This window comes from Piliocolobus tephrosceles, chromosome 5 (assembly GCF_002776525.5).
Source record: "Piliocolobus tephrosceles isolate RC106 chromosome 5, ASM277652v3, whole genome shotgun sequence".
Taxonomy (NCBI): domain Eukaryota; kingdom Metazoa; phylum Chordata; class Mammalia; order Primates; family Cercopithecidae; genus Piliocolobus; species Piliocolobus tephrosceles.
This window is the reverse complement of record NC_045438.1, coordinates 86,023,137-86,032,689: the sequence shown is the minus strand read 5'-3', so window position 1 is coordinate 86,032,689 and position 9,553 is coordinate 86,023,137. Positions and strand designations below refer to the sequence as shown.

Here is a 9,553-nt window from a genome sequence, read left to right as displayed (position 1 = left end):
ATTTCACCTTATGATCACACTGATTAAGATTTAATAGATTTTTCTGTAAGGTTTTATTAAAGATTGGGGTTGACATTAATGGTACACTAATGCAAGAGTGAGATTGGGCTTTCTCTTTTGAACAAGATTTTAATTTAATATTAAAGGGCAATGCAATATTTTTATTTGTCTTTTGAATAAACTGCAGGAAAAATAAGAGAAAGACATGAGACAGATTGTTTGGAAAGCTAAGTCTTCCCTCTGTCAATGAGTTTTGCCTTTCTAAAATTTTTGAGTCATAATTTTGGCTAAATGAATGATTTATGGTGACCCGGAACTCTATTTTATAATATCAAGTGTTCTAAAGCACTAACATATTGACAGCCTTCCCCAAATCAAATTTCAGTTTCAAAATTGTCTTTTGTGACCTCTAACTTTGGGATGCTACAGAGTGCCCCTGAAACATCAAAAAGAGAGGTAAACAGGATTATTTGACATGCTAAGTTACATGGAAAGTATTGTCAAAATAAAACAATAATGTTTAATTTTTGTCAGGTTATATTTTAATGAATGTTAATATATGTTCCAAAATTTTATGGGATTTCTAAAATTCTAATATGTTTGAGTATATCCATCAATCATAATTATGGTTAAGTTATTGTTGACCACAGAAATAACCAAATTTCCTTGTCAATTGTGTCTTTGTGACTATTTAAAGTCATTTCCACAGCTAACTGCTTAATGCTGATGCAGTTTTTGAAAACTTTAAGCATGCAAAATCCTAGAATGTGGTGTCTTTCAGGAGTTTCATGAAAGAATGGAAAGGATCCTGAAAAGATTGCTAGAATATGGGTTTCTGGTAAATTTAGAATCAGATCATTTGAAGTGGGTAAAAATTCCTGGAATTTTATTTTATTATTTATTTATTTATTTTATTTTATGTTTATTATTATTATTTTTTATTATACTTTAAGTTCTAGGGTACATGTGCATAACGTGCAGGTTTGTTACATATGTATACTTGTGCCATGTTGATGTGCTGCACCCATCAACTCGTCAGCACCCATCAATTCATCATTTATATCAGGTATAACTCCCCAATGCAATCCCTCCCCCCTCCCCCCTCCCCATGATAGGCCCCAGTGTGTGATGTTCCCCTTCCTGAGTCCAAGTGATCTCATTGTTCAGTTCCCACCTATGAGTGAGAACATGCGGTGTTTGGTTTTCTCTTCTTGTGATAGTTTGCTAAGAATGATGGTTTCCAGCTGCATCCATGTCCCTACAAAGGATGCAAACTCATCCTTTTTTATGGCTGCATAGTATTCCACGGTGTATATGTGCCACATTTTCTTAATCCAGTCTGTCACTGATGGACATTTGGGTTGATTCCAAGTCTTTGCTATTGTGAATAGTGCCGCAATAAACATACGTGCGTATGTGTCTTTGTAGTAGAATAATTTATAATCCTTTGGGTATATAGCCAGTAGTGGGATGGCTGGGTCATATGGTACATCTAGTTCTAGATCCTTGAGGAATTGCCATACTGTTTTCCATAATGGTTGAACTAGTTTACAATCCCCCCAACAGTGTAAAAGTGTTCCTATTTCTCCACATCCTCTCCAACACCTGTTGTTTCCTGATTTTTTAATGATTGCCATTCTAACTGGTGTGAGATGGTATCTCATTGTGGTTTTGATTTGCATTTCTCTGATGGTGAGTGATGATGAGCATTTTTTCATAAAAAAGACTGACTACTTTATAAAACTGCTAACCCGAGTAGCACAAAAATTAATTGAATACAAAGTAAATACATTGCCAGATTTTCATGCTAAATCAGCCAATACTGAAATTGTTTATATATATAATTTAAATAAACTCCATGGTCTAAGTCAAATTACCTATGATAACCCATCAGTTATCAGTGCTATGCACCTAAATTGGAGAAATAACCAGTATTCAAAAGGGCATAAGTTAATGTTAAACATGGGCTCATGAAGAACCAGGATGGACACCTTGTCCTTCCTGAGTCCTTAAAGCTTTTGTTATTAAAATTCCATATTCCATGACTCATCATGGAAAAGATAAACTTATCCAGATTAAGTATATGTTGGTGTGATAACTTCTAAATTGCTAAATTAGTTTAAGACCAATGTTTGGTTTGTGAAAACCATATTCCTGGGAAGACAGTTTCAGGTACATTTAGCTACCTGATGGGCCATTTAAACATTTACAGAAGTATCTCATTCAATTGTGATTTTCAATGCATATTTTCTGGTCATATAAAAGTTTTCCCATGGGGCTGATGTTATTACAGTAGATCATTATGCCACGGTGTATTTTCCCCAGGTAAAGAAAGCTTTTGATGATTCACTGACTGAGGACTCACAATCCAGAACCTGAAGATTGGATCTTCTGAGAACATGTGAGAAAGACTGCCCTTGCCATCCACACTGCAGCAAAACTTTAAGACTTTGAACCTTGGGTTCATAATCTTACAATCCCTAAGAAGGCTCCCTCCACACTCTTGGAACTTCAAAATTTCCTTAAGGTAAAGCTAATCAGGGATGTTTCTCCCTCCAAATGATGGCATCCTTGATGTGAACAGCATTTCCCAGGATCATGGATTAAGACTTCTAGTGTCATGAGACTCTTATCTTTGAATATTTTTTTCGTTGTTTATGCCTCTATGGAAAATAGAAGTGAAAAGGGGATCCATCATGTGCACTAATGGGGTATACTTTCATTTGTGAAGGATTTTGCAGCCAGCCTTATACATAGATAACCTTACACTTGATAGATGAAAGAGGAAGACTCAGCATCAGTAAGAAACTTTAACGGTAGATTTATGCCCCATAATCAGTCAGAAACAAAACGTTGGTTCACTCCTCTTTACCCACACCATGGGTTAAAGAGAACATTGTCAGGAGGCCTTCACTCTTCTAGAAGGGCTTCATTTGTTAGGTCCTTTGTTCCATAGTCTGGAGTAAAAGAGACAATGATTATAAATGAATACCCCATTGTATGCTCTATAGAAGATTCTACTGGAAAGGCCATGGTACATAACAGACTTTAAAATCTCTTGTGAAAGTTATGGTAAATAATATAATTGCTCTAGATTACTTACTGGCTAAACAGAAGTATCTGTGCAGCTCCTGGCACTTGTGGTCTATGGAGAAATACATCAAATGTAGATTATAGAGATTCAATTGTAGGGGATAAACTAAGAGACTGCTTAGTTAAGCAAGTAGACTGTTTATCTAGCTAATTCTCTGATCTATTTAATTTTAGGTGGTTTGGTTTATGGGGATCCTGGCTAAGGAGCATACTCCAAACTCTTGGTGTTATCCTCCTGATAGTCATAACAGTAGTCTCCCTGGTGCACTATATTCTCTCAAAAGTTTTAAATGTTTGCATGCAGCCATCTCCAGAATATTAAGTGGTCTCTCTTTAACTGGAATGACAAGAGCTGAAGGAAATGTGAGACCATGAGAGCACTGTACCCTATGAATGACATGCTGAGACCAAAAACCCAAAGTGATGGTAACTGAGAGTGCTGCTAAGGCTTTAAGTTTTGGACACACTTTTGCCTAAGTGAGAATCTGACCAAAAGGGGGAAATTTTTAAACAAAATTATGGGAGGCTATTGTTTTGGACTGAGGTAATGCACTAGGCCCCAGTGGGTCAGACCAAACCAAAATGGAATCACTCATGTTAAATGTGACATAGTCACACTAAGACTTGAAGAAAACATATATCCAGAACATACCAGGTCCTGTTTTTTATTTCCTTGTTTGTTTGTTTTATCCTGTTAACAAAAAATTCCAGCATAAGGAGGTACCTTCTACTCTAACCCTTAAAAAAATAATAGCCTGAAGTCTTTGTTCTCACCTTGCAAAACCCACTGTTCTACTGTTTCCAAGAGGGTTTCAAGACCAAATACATACATTTACAATGGTGATAGTGACATCAATGACTAAAGTTTTGGTCAATCTCTCAAAATTGAGAAGATGACCAAAAGGGAAGAATTGCTCAATCAAATTTAGCCTAAAGCTGCCTCCTTACATATTTTAATTTCAATCTAAAGGCTTTTCTCTACATTGTGAACAAGTGGAGGTGTAAATACATCATAGCCTACACTTGTGCCAATCACCAACTTTTAGCCAATCAAATGTAGCCAACTGTTCAACTCCTGTTTAAATGAGGCAAAAGCCAAGCTGTAACCAATCCAGCTGTTTCTGTATCTCACTTTCATTTTCTGTAAGTCACTTTCTTTTCCTGTCCATAAATCTTCTACCACATGACTGCACTGGCGTCTCAGAGCCTACTCTAGCTCTGGAGGCTGCTCAATTCACAAATTGTTTGTTGCTCTATTAAACTTCTTTAGATTTAATTTGGCTGAACTTTTTCACTTATCAACACAATGGAGTACTATTCAGTCATAAAAAGAATGACATTCTGTCATTTGCAACAACACAGATGGAACTGGAGATCTTTCTGTGAAATTAATTAAGCCAGACACAGAAAGTCTAACATCATATGTTCTCACTTATTTATGGGATCTAAAAATAAAAACAATTGAACTCATGGAGAAAGAGAGTAGAAAGATCATTATCAGAGGCTGTGAAGGGTAGTGGAAGGGTGAGGTGAGTGGGGATGGAGGGGAGTTGGGGATGGTTAATGAGTGTAAAATAGAGTGAATAAGATCAATAGCACAACAGGATGACTATACTCAATAATAATTTAATTGTACATTTCAAAAATAACTAAAAGAGTATAATTGGATTGTTTGTAACACAGTGATAAATATTTAAGGAGATGGACACCCCATTTTCCATGATGTGATTATTATGCATTGCATGCTTGTCACAACATCTCATCTATCCCATAAATATATATACACACACACACACACACACACACACATATATTTATAGTACTCACAAAAATTAAACATAAAAAGCATAAATAGAATTCTGGGTTAAGGGAGTGGCAGTGAAATGTCCCTGAAGTTAGAATCAGATTGATGTGCTCATGTAGCAGAAAGAAGGCTAGAGTAGTAAAATAGTAAAAGTAGTAAAAATAAAATGTTATATCATTTATATCATTTAAAAATGTTTAAAGACCGCTCTGACTTCAGTGTGGAGAGCAGACATGGAAGCTCAAGAGTGGAATCAGGATCATTCAGAGACTATTTTTGTTGGTTGGTTAGATGAGAGATAGTAAGATATTAGACCAATATGGTTTGCGAGGAGAAGATGCCAAACATTTGTGCCCCGGGGTATTTCTTGTTTCCTGGCAAAGATCTTCCTTCACCACCCCTATCTTATCTCTATCTTTATCTTTTTTTCTTTTCTTTTTTTTTTTTTTTTTGATACAGGGTCTCACTCTGTCACCCAGGCTGACTGCTCACTGCAGCCTCAACTTCCGGGCTTCAATGATCCTCCCACCTCAGCCTCTGAGTAGCTGGGAGCACAGATGGGTGCCATGACACTCAGCTAATTTTGGAATTGCTGATAGAGACAGGGTTTCACCATGTTAAAACACCCAGGCTAGTCTCAAACTCCTGAGCTCAGCAGTTCACCCATTTTGCCCCCCCAGTGTTGGGATTACAGGTGTTAGCCACTGCGCTCAGCCCCTTATTATCTTTTTAAAGACATTGGTAGCCTTTGAGGTTTCTGAAAAGGTCTCATAAAGTTCAAATTTTTCTTTGATGAGATTAATGTGCAAACAATGTTTGAGAACTGGGGACTGCCTTCATAGATAGATAGAGCAGCTTTTCATCTAAATCCTTGCTGAAGGGAAACTGTGTAACAGTCTATATCTCTATAATGTGTCACAAAATATTAAAAGAAATATAAGGAACTATGAGTATTTTATGGACTAATGTCATTTGACAAAGGCATAGCCTCAATTTTCCTCTGCTGCATCCCGAAAGCCACAGAACATTTTGACAATTGCAGGACACATACAGTCATGGAAGTAAATAATAGAAAATTTAAGCCTAATTGTATTTTTTCTTTGAAATATTCCATTTTAAGTAAATGTAAGCATGATATAAACTAAGACATCTATTATAACATTGTATGTTTTCCATAATCACTATCAATTAAAAACTATTTTAGACTTTAAAAGACAAAGTGGTGATTGCATTATACCTGACTATGTACAGTAGAATTTTATGTTTTCTCACAAACCTTGCAGTAAAATAATAACTAATTCAAGTTTGAATCATTTACAAAGATATAAGAAAACACCTAATTCATTTTTGATCCGATCACTACATTTTGTCAATAATTTACATCTTGATGTGAGTCGGGAAGAAGAAGTTCCCTCCTTACAAATAGCTTGAACCCAGGGCACTCATAAATAGGAATTTGTAATGTTTGAATGTGTCCCGCAAAAATTCATGTGTTGAAAACGTAATCCCTCTGCACTCATTAATGGATTAATGTTACTATCAATGGGAGTGGGTTTATCATCACGGAAGTGGCTCTGTTTGAGAATGGCTGTTATAAAAGTAAGCTGTCTCTGGCTCTCTTGCTTTTGCCTTCTTGCCATGTGATGCCTTCTTCCATGTTACAGTGCAGCAAAAGGCCCTCAGCAGATGTTGACACCATGCTCTTAGACTTCCCAGCCTCCAGAGTCAGGAGCTAAATAAACTTTCATGTTTTTTACATTACCCAACTTGTGGTATTCTGCTATAACAAGAGAAAATGGACTAAGACAGTAACTTTAATAAGAATCATGGGGAAAATAATTTGGAGCACTTTAAGACATTCTGATTCTATAACCATAAATATTAGGAAGATACTAGGCACATGTTGGGAAAAAAACTTAAAGAGAAGGATCAATAAAAGGAAAGGGTGACATCACCTAGATGATGAAGGTACAACAAATTAGAGGCAGGATGTTTTGGTATAAATAACATGGGCAGTTGATTGTTAGCTGTCTCATTTGTTGTTGTTGTGTTTGGGGGAGCTTAATATGCAAAAGAGTTTCATGATTGGTAAATATGTGAATGTTAGTTATTTTTAGTTTGAGAATATGCCAGGAAGAGAGTGATTGCGCAGATGCATCATTAGAGTTTGAGAGCTACTATTCTAGGAAAAGCATAAACCAAATCTCCCTTTTCACCATCACCCAGTCCAATATACTGTAGAAGAATCTGTGACTTCAGCATATATTCAAGGACACAGCTGGACCAGATATTACAAGGTGGCATTTTAGAGTAAGAAATATACATATATAAATGGGCCTGGGTTCTGCAAAACTTCTTTTTTTTTTTTTTTTAAATAAAAGAGGGAATTTATTAGAAGAATACAGAGGTTCTTGCAGAGATTCCAACAGTTGCGAGGGGTCAACAGTTAGAATCACACCTTTCTGAAGACAGAGTATGCTGTAACCACAAACTTCTAATTCTGGGTTCTGCACCATCAGGAAGAGAATATCCTAGAGGACAGTTCTCCTTGTATACTGCGTAAGGGACTAGAATGTGGATTCATTTCTGCTTGCTTTTTGATCCTTATAGTCCTTTATGCTGGCCTCAAACTTGTCAAGCACATGTTGGCAGACATTCATGAGTTCATTCAGGCCTCTCTGAAATGGCTCAACACCTGGAAGGGTACCTCTAGTCTGAATGCGTAAATTAATTTTGCTCTCTGAAGGATGGGTGTAGTGTAACCACAAAATTCCACTTCTGGGTTCTTCATGATCATGTAATGTAGAGAATTTCCTAGGGCATGGTCTTCCTCGTGCAATACAAATGTCACACAGTGTCTATCTGTTCCAGTTGCCTGGACCATTTCTAGGGCTGTCTTCCTCTCACCTTCAGTCATTGAGGTCTTCAATCCAGATATTTTTCTCTCCAGCTCCTGGTCCTCTTCCATTGCTGGGGTAGTTTCTGGACCCTCCGGTGGTGCTGGTGGATCAGGGGCTCTGTCCCATAATGTGAGGTATGGAGGTGAAGCAGGAAGAAAACTTATTATTTAGGTTTAGCTCTCCATCTTGTCGTCAGAGTGGCAAGTTCTTAAGGCCAGACATGCAGTTGTAAACATAAGAGTTAAGGTGATCTACAAAAGTCACCATGCTTTAGTCTGGGCATAAACTTAAAAGTTGACTGTATACCTAATAGTCATTTCTCTCTTTCTCTTTACTAACAAAACCATGGCATTCTTAGGAAACTGGATAGCTAAATGCTGCTGGGAATCTGGACCCATCCATGGACTCAGGGAATTACTCCCACTTGCTAGTCTAAATCAGTCGTGGTAATTCCATTTTCCTTGCTAGTAATTGGTTTAGAAATGGCAAGCAACTCAATTTTATTAATAAAAAGTGAAAGATAATGCTAGAGGAACTTGAAGCTGATGATGCACTGAAGGTAACCATGGCAATAATAATAAATTAAAAACCCAGCTCTTAATTAAATTGATTCAACTTTCCAGGCATAACTATTATTTTCCTTAGGCTCACTGTTAGACACACTATGTCTCACAATCACAAATTTATGAGATACACAGAAATCAATGGAACAAAAGCCCTCATGAAGAGACAAAGCAATGAACACATCCAGACTCAGAGGTGATCTAGATATTGAAACTATCAGACAGGAGGTATAAAACGTGTATGATTAATATGTTAGATGCTTTAATATGGAAAAGGTAGAAACATGCAGTAGCAGATTGGAAATTTTGGTAAAGAGATGGAGCATATGGGAAAGAGTCAAATGAAAATGCTAGAAACAAAACATATGGAGATGAAGAATGCTTTCATCAGTAGCCTTGATACAGCTTAGAAAAGAATTAGTGAATTTGAAGATAGGCCAATATCAATTACTCAAACTGAAATTCAAAGAGAAAAAAGAGTGAAAGAAATAAAAACAGAGCATTCAGGAGTTTGAGATAATATCAAACAGGCTAACATAGGTGTAAATGGAATCTGCAATGAAGAAAAGAGAGAGCATAGGGTACAATAATATATGAAGACATAATAGTTGAAAATTTTTTCAAGGATAACAGAATATATCAAACCATAGACCCAAGAATATTAACCACATTCAGGATGAATACCCCCAAAATCATTTAGATACACTATACTCAAACACCTAAAAACCAAGGATAGACAAAAAACTTGAAAACTGGCAGAAATTTAAAAAATAATCTTAGAGAAACATATTAGAGAAGAAATACATAGAGAAGAATGAAGGTTAGAATTACAGCAGACTTCCTTCAGAAACTCTGCAAGCCAGAAGGTAATGAGTTGATGGCTTCAAAATAATGAAAAACAGAAACAAAAACACCTGCCAACCCCAAATTTTTTATCTACTAAAAATACATTCTCTGGGCCATGATGTCACTACTCCTGCATGGACAGATCTTGAAACCTTTTCTTTTTTTTTTTTTTCTTTCGAGACGGAGTCTCGCTCTGTCACCCAGGCTGGAGTGCAGTGGCCGGATCTCAGCTCACTGCAAGCTCCACCTCCTGGGTTTACACCATTCTCCTGCCTCAGCCTCTCGAGCAGCTGGGACTACAGGCGCCCACCACCACACCCGGCTAGTTTTTTGTATTTTTTGTAGAG

The 9,553-nt window shown here is 36.8% G+C and overlaps 1 pseudogene; it reads right to left on the bottom strand.

Moving 5' to 3' along the window:
- Positions 1–7,394: 7,394 nt before the first annotated feature.
- Positions 7,395–7,865, bottom strand: LOC111538012 (annotated as a pseudogene).
- Positions 7,866–9,553: the final 1,688 nt, after the last annotated feature.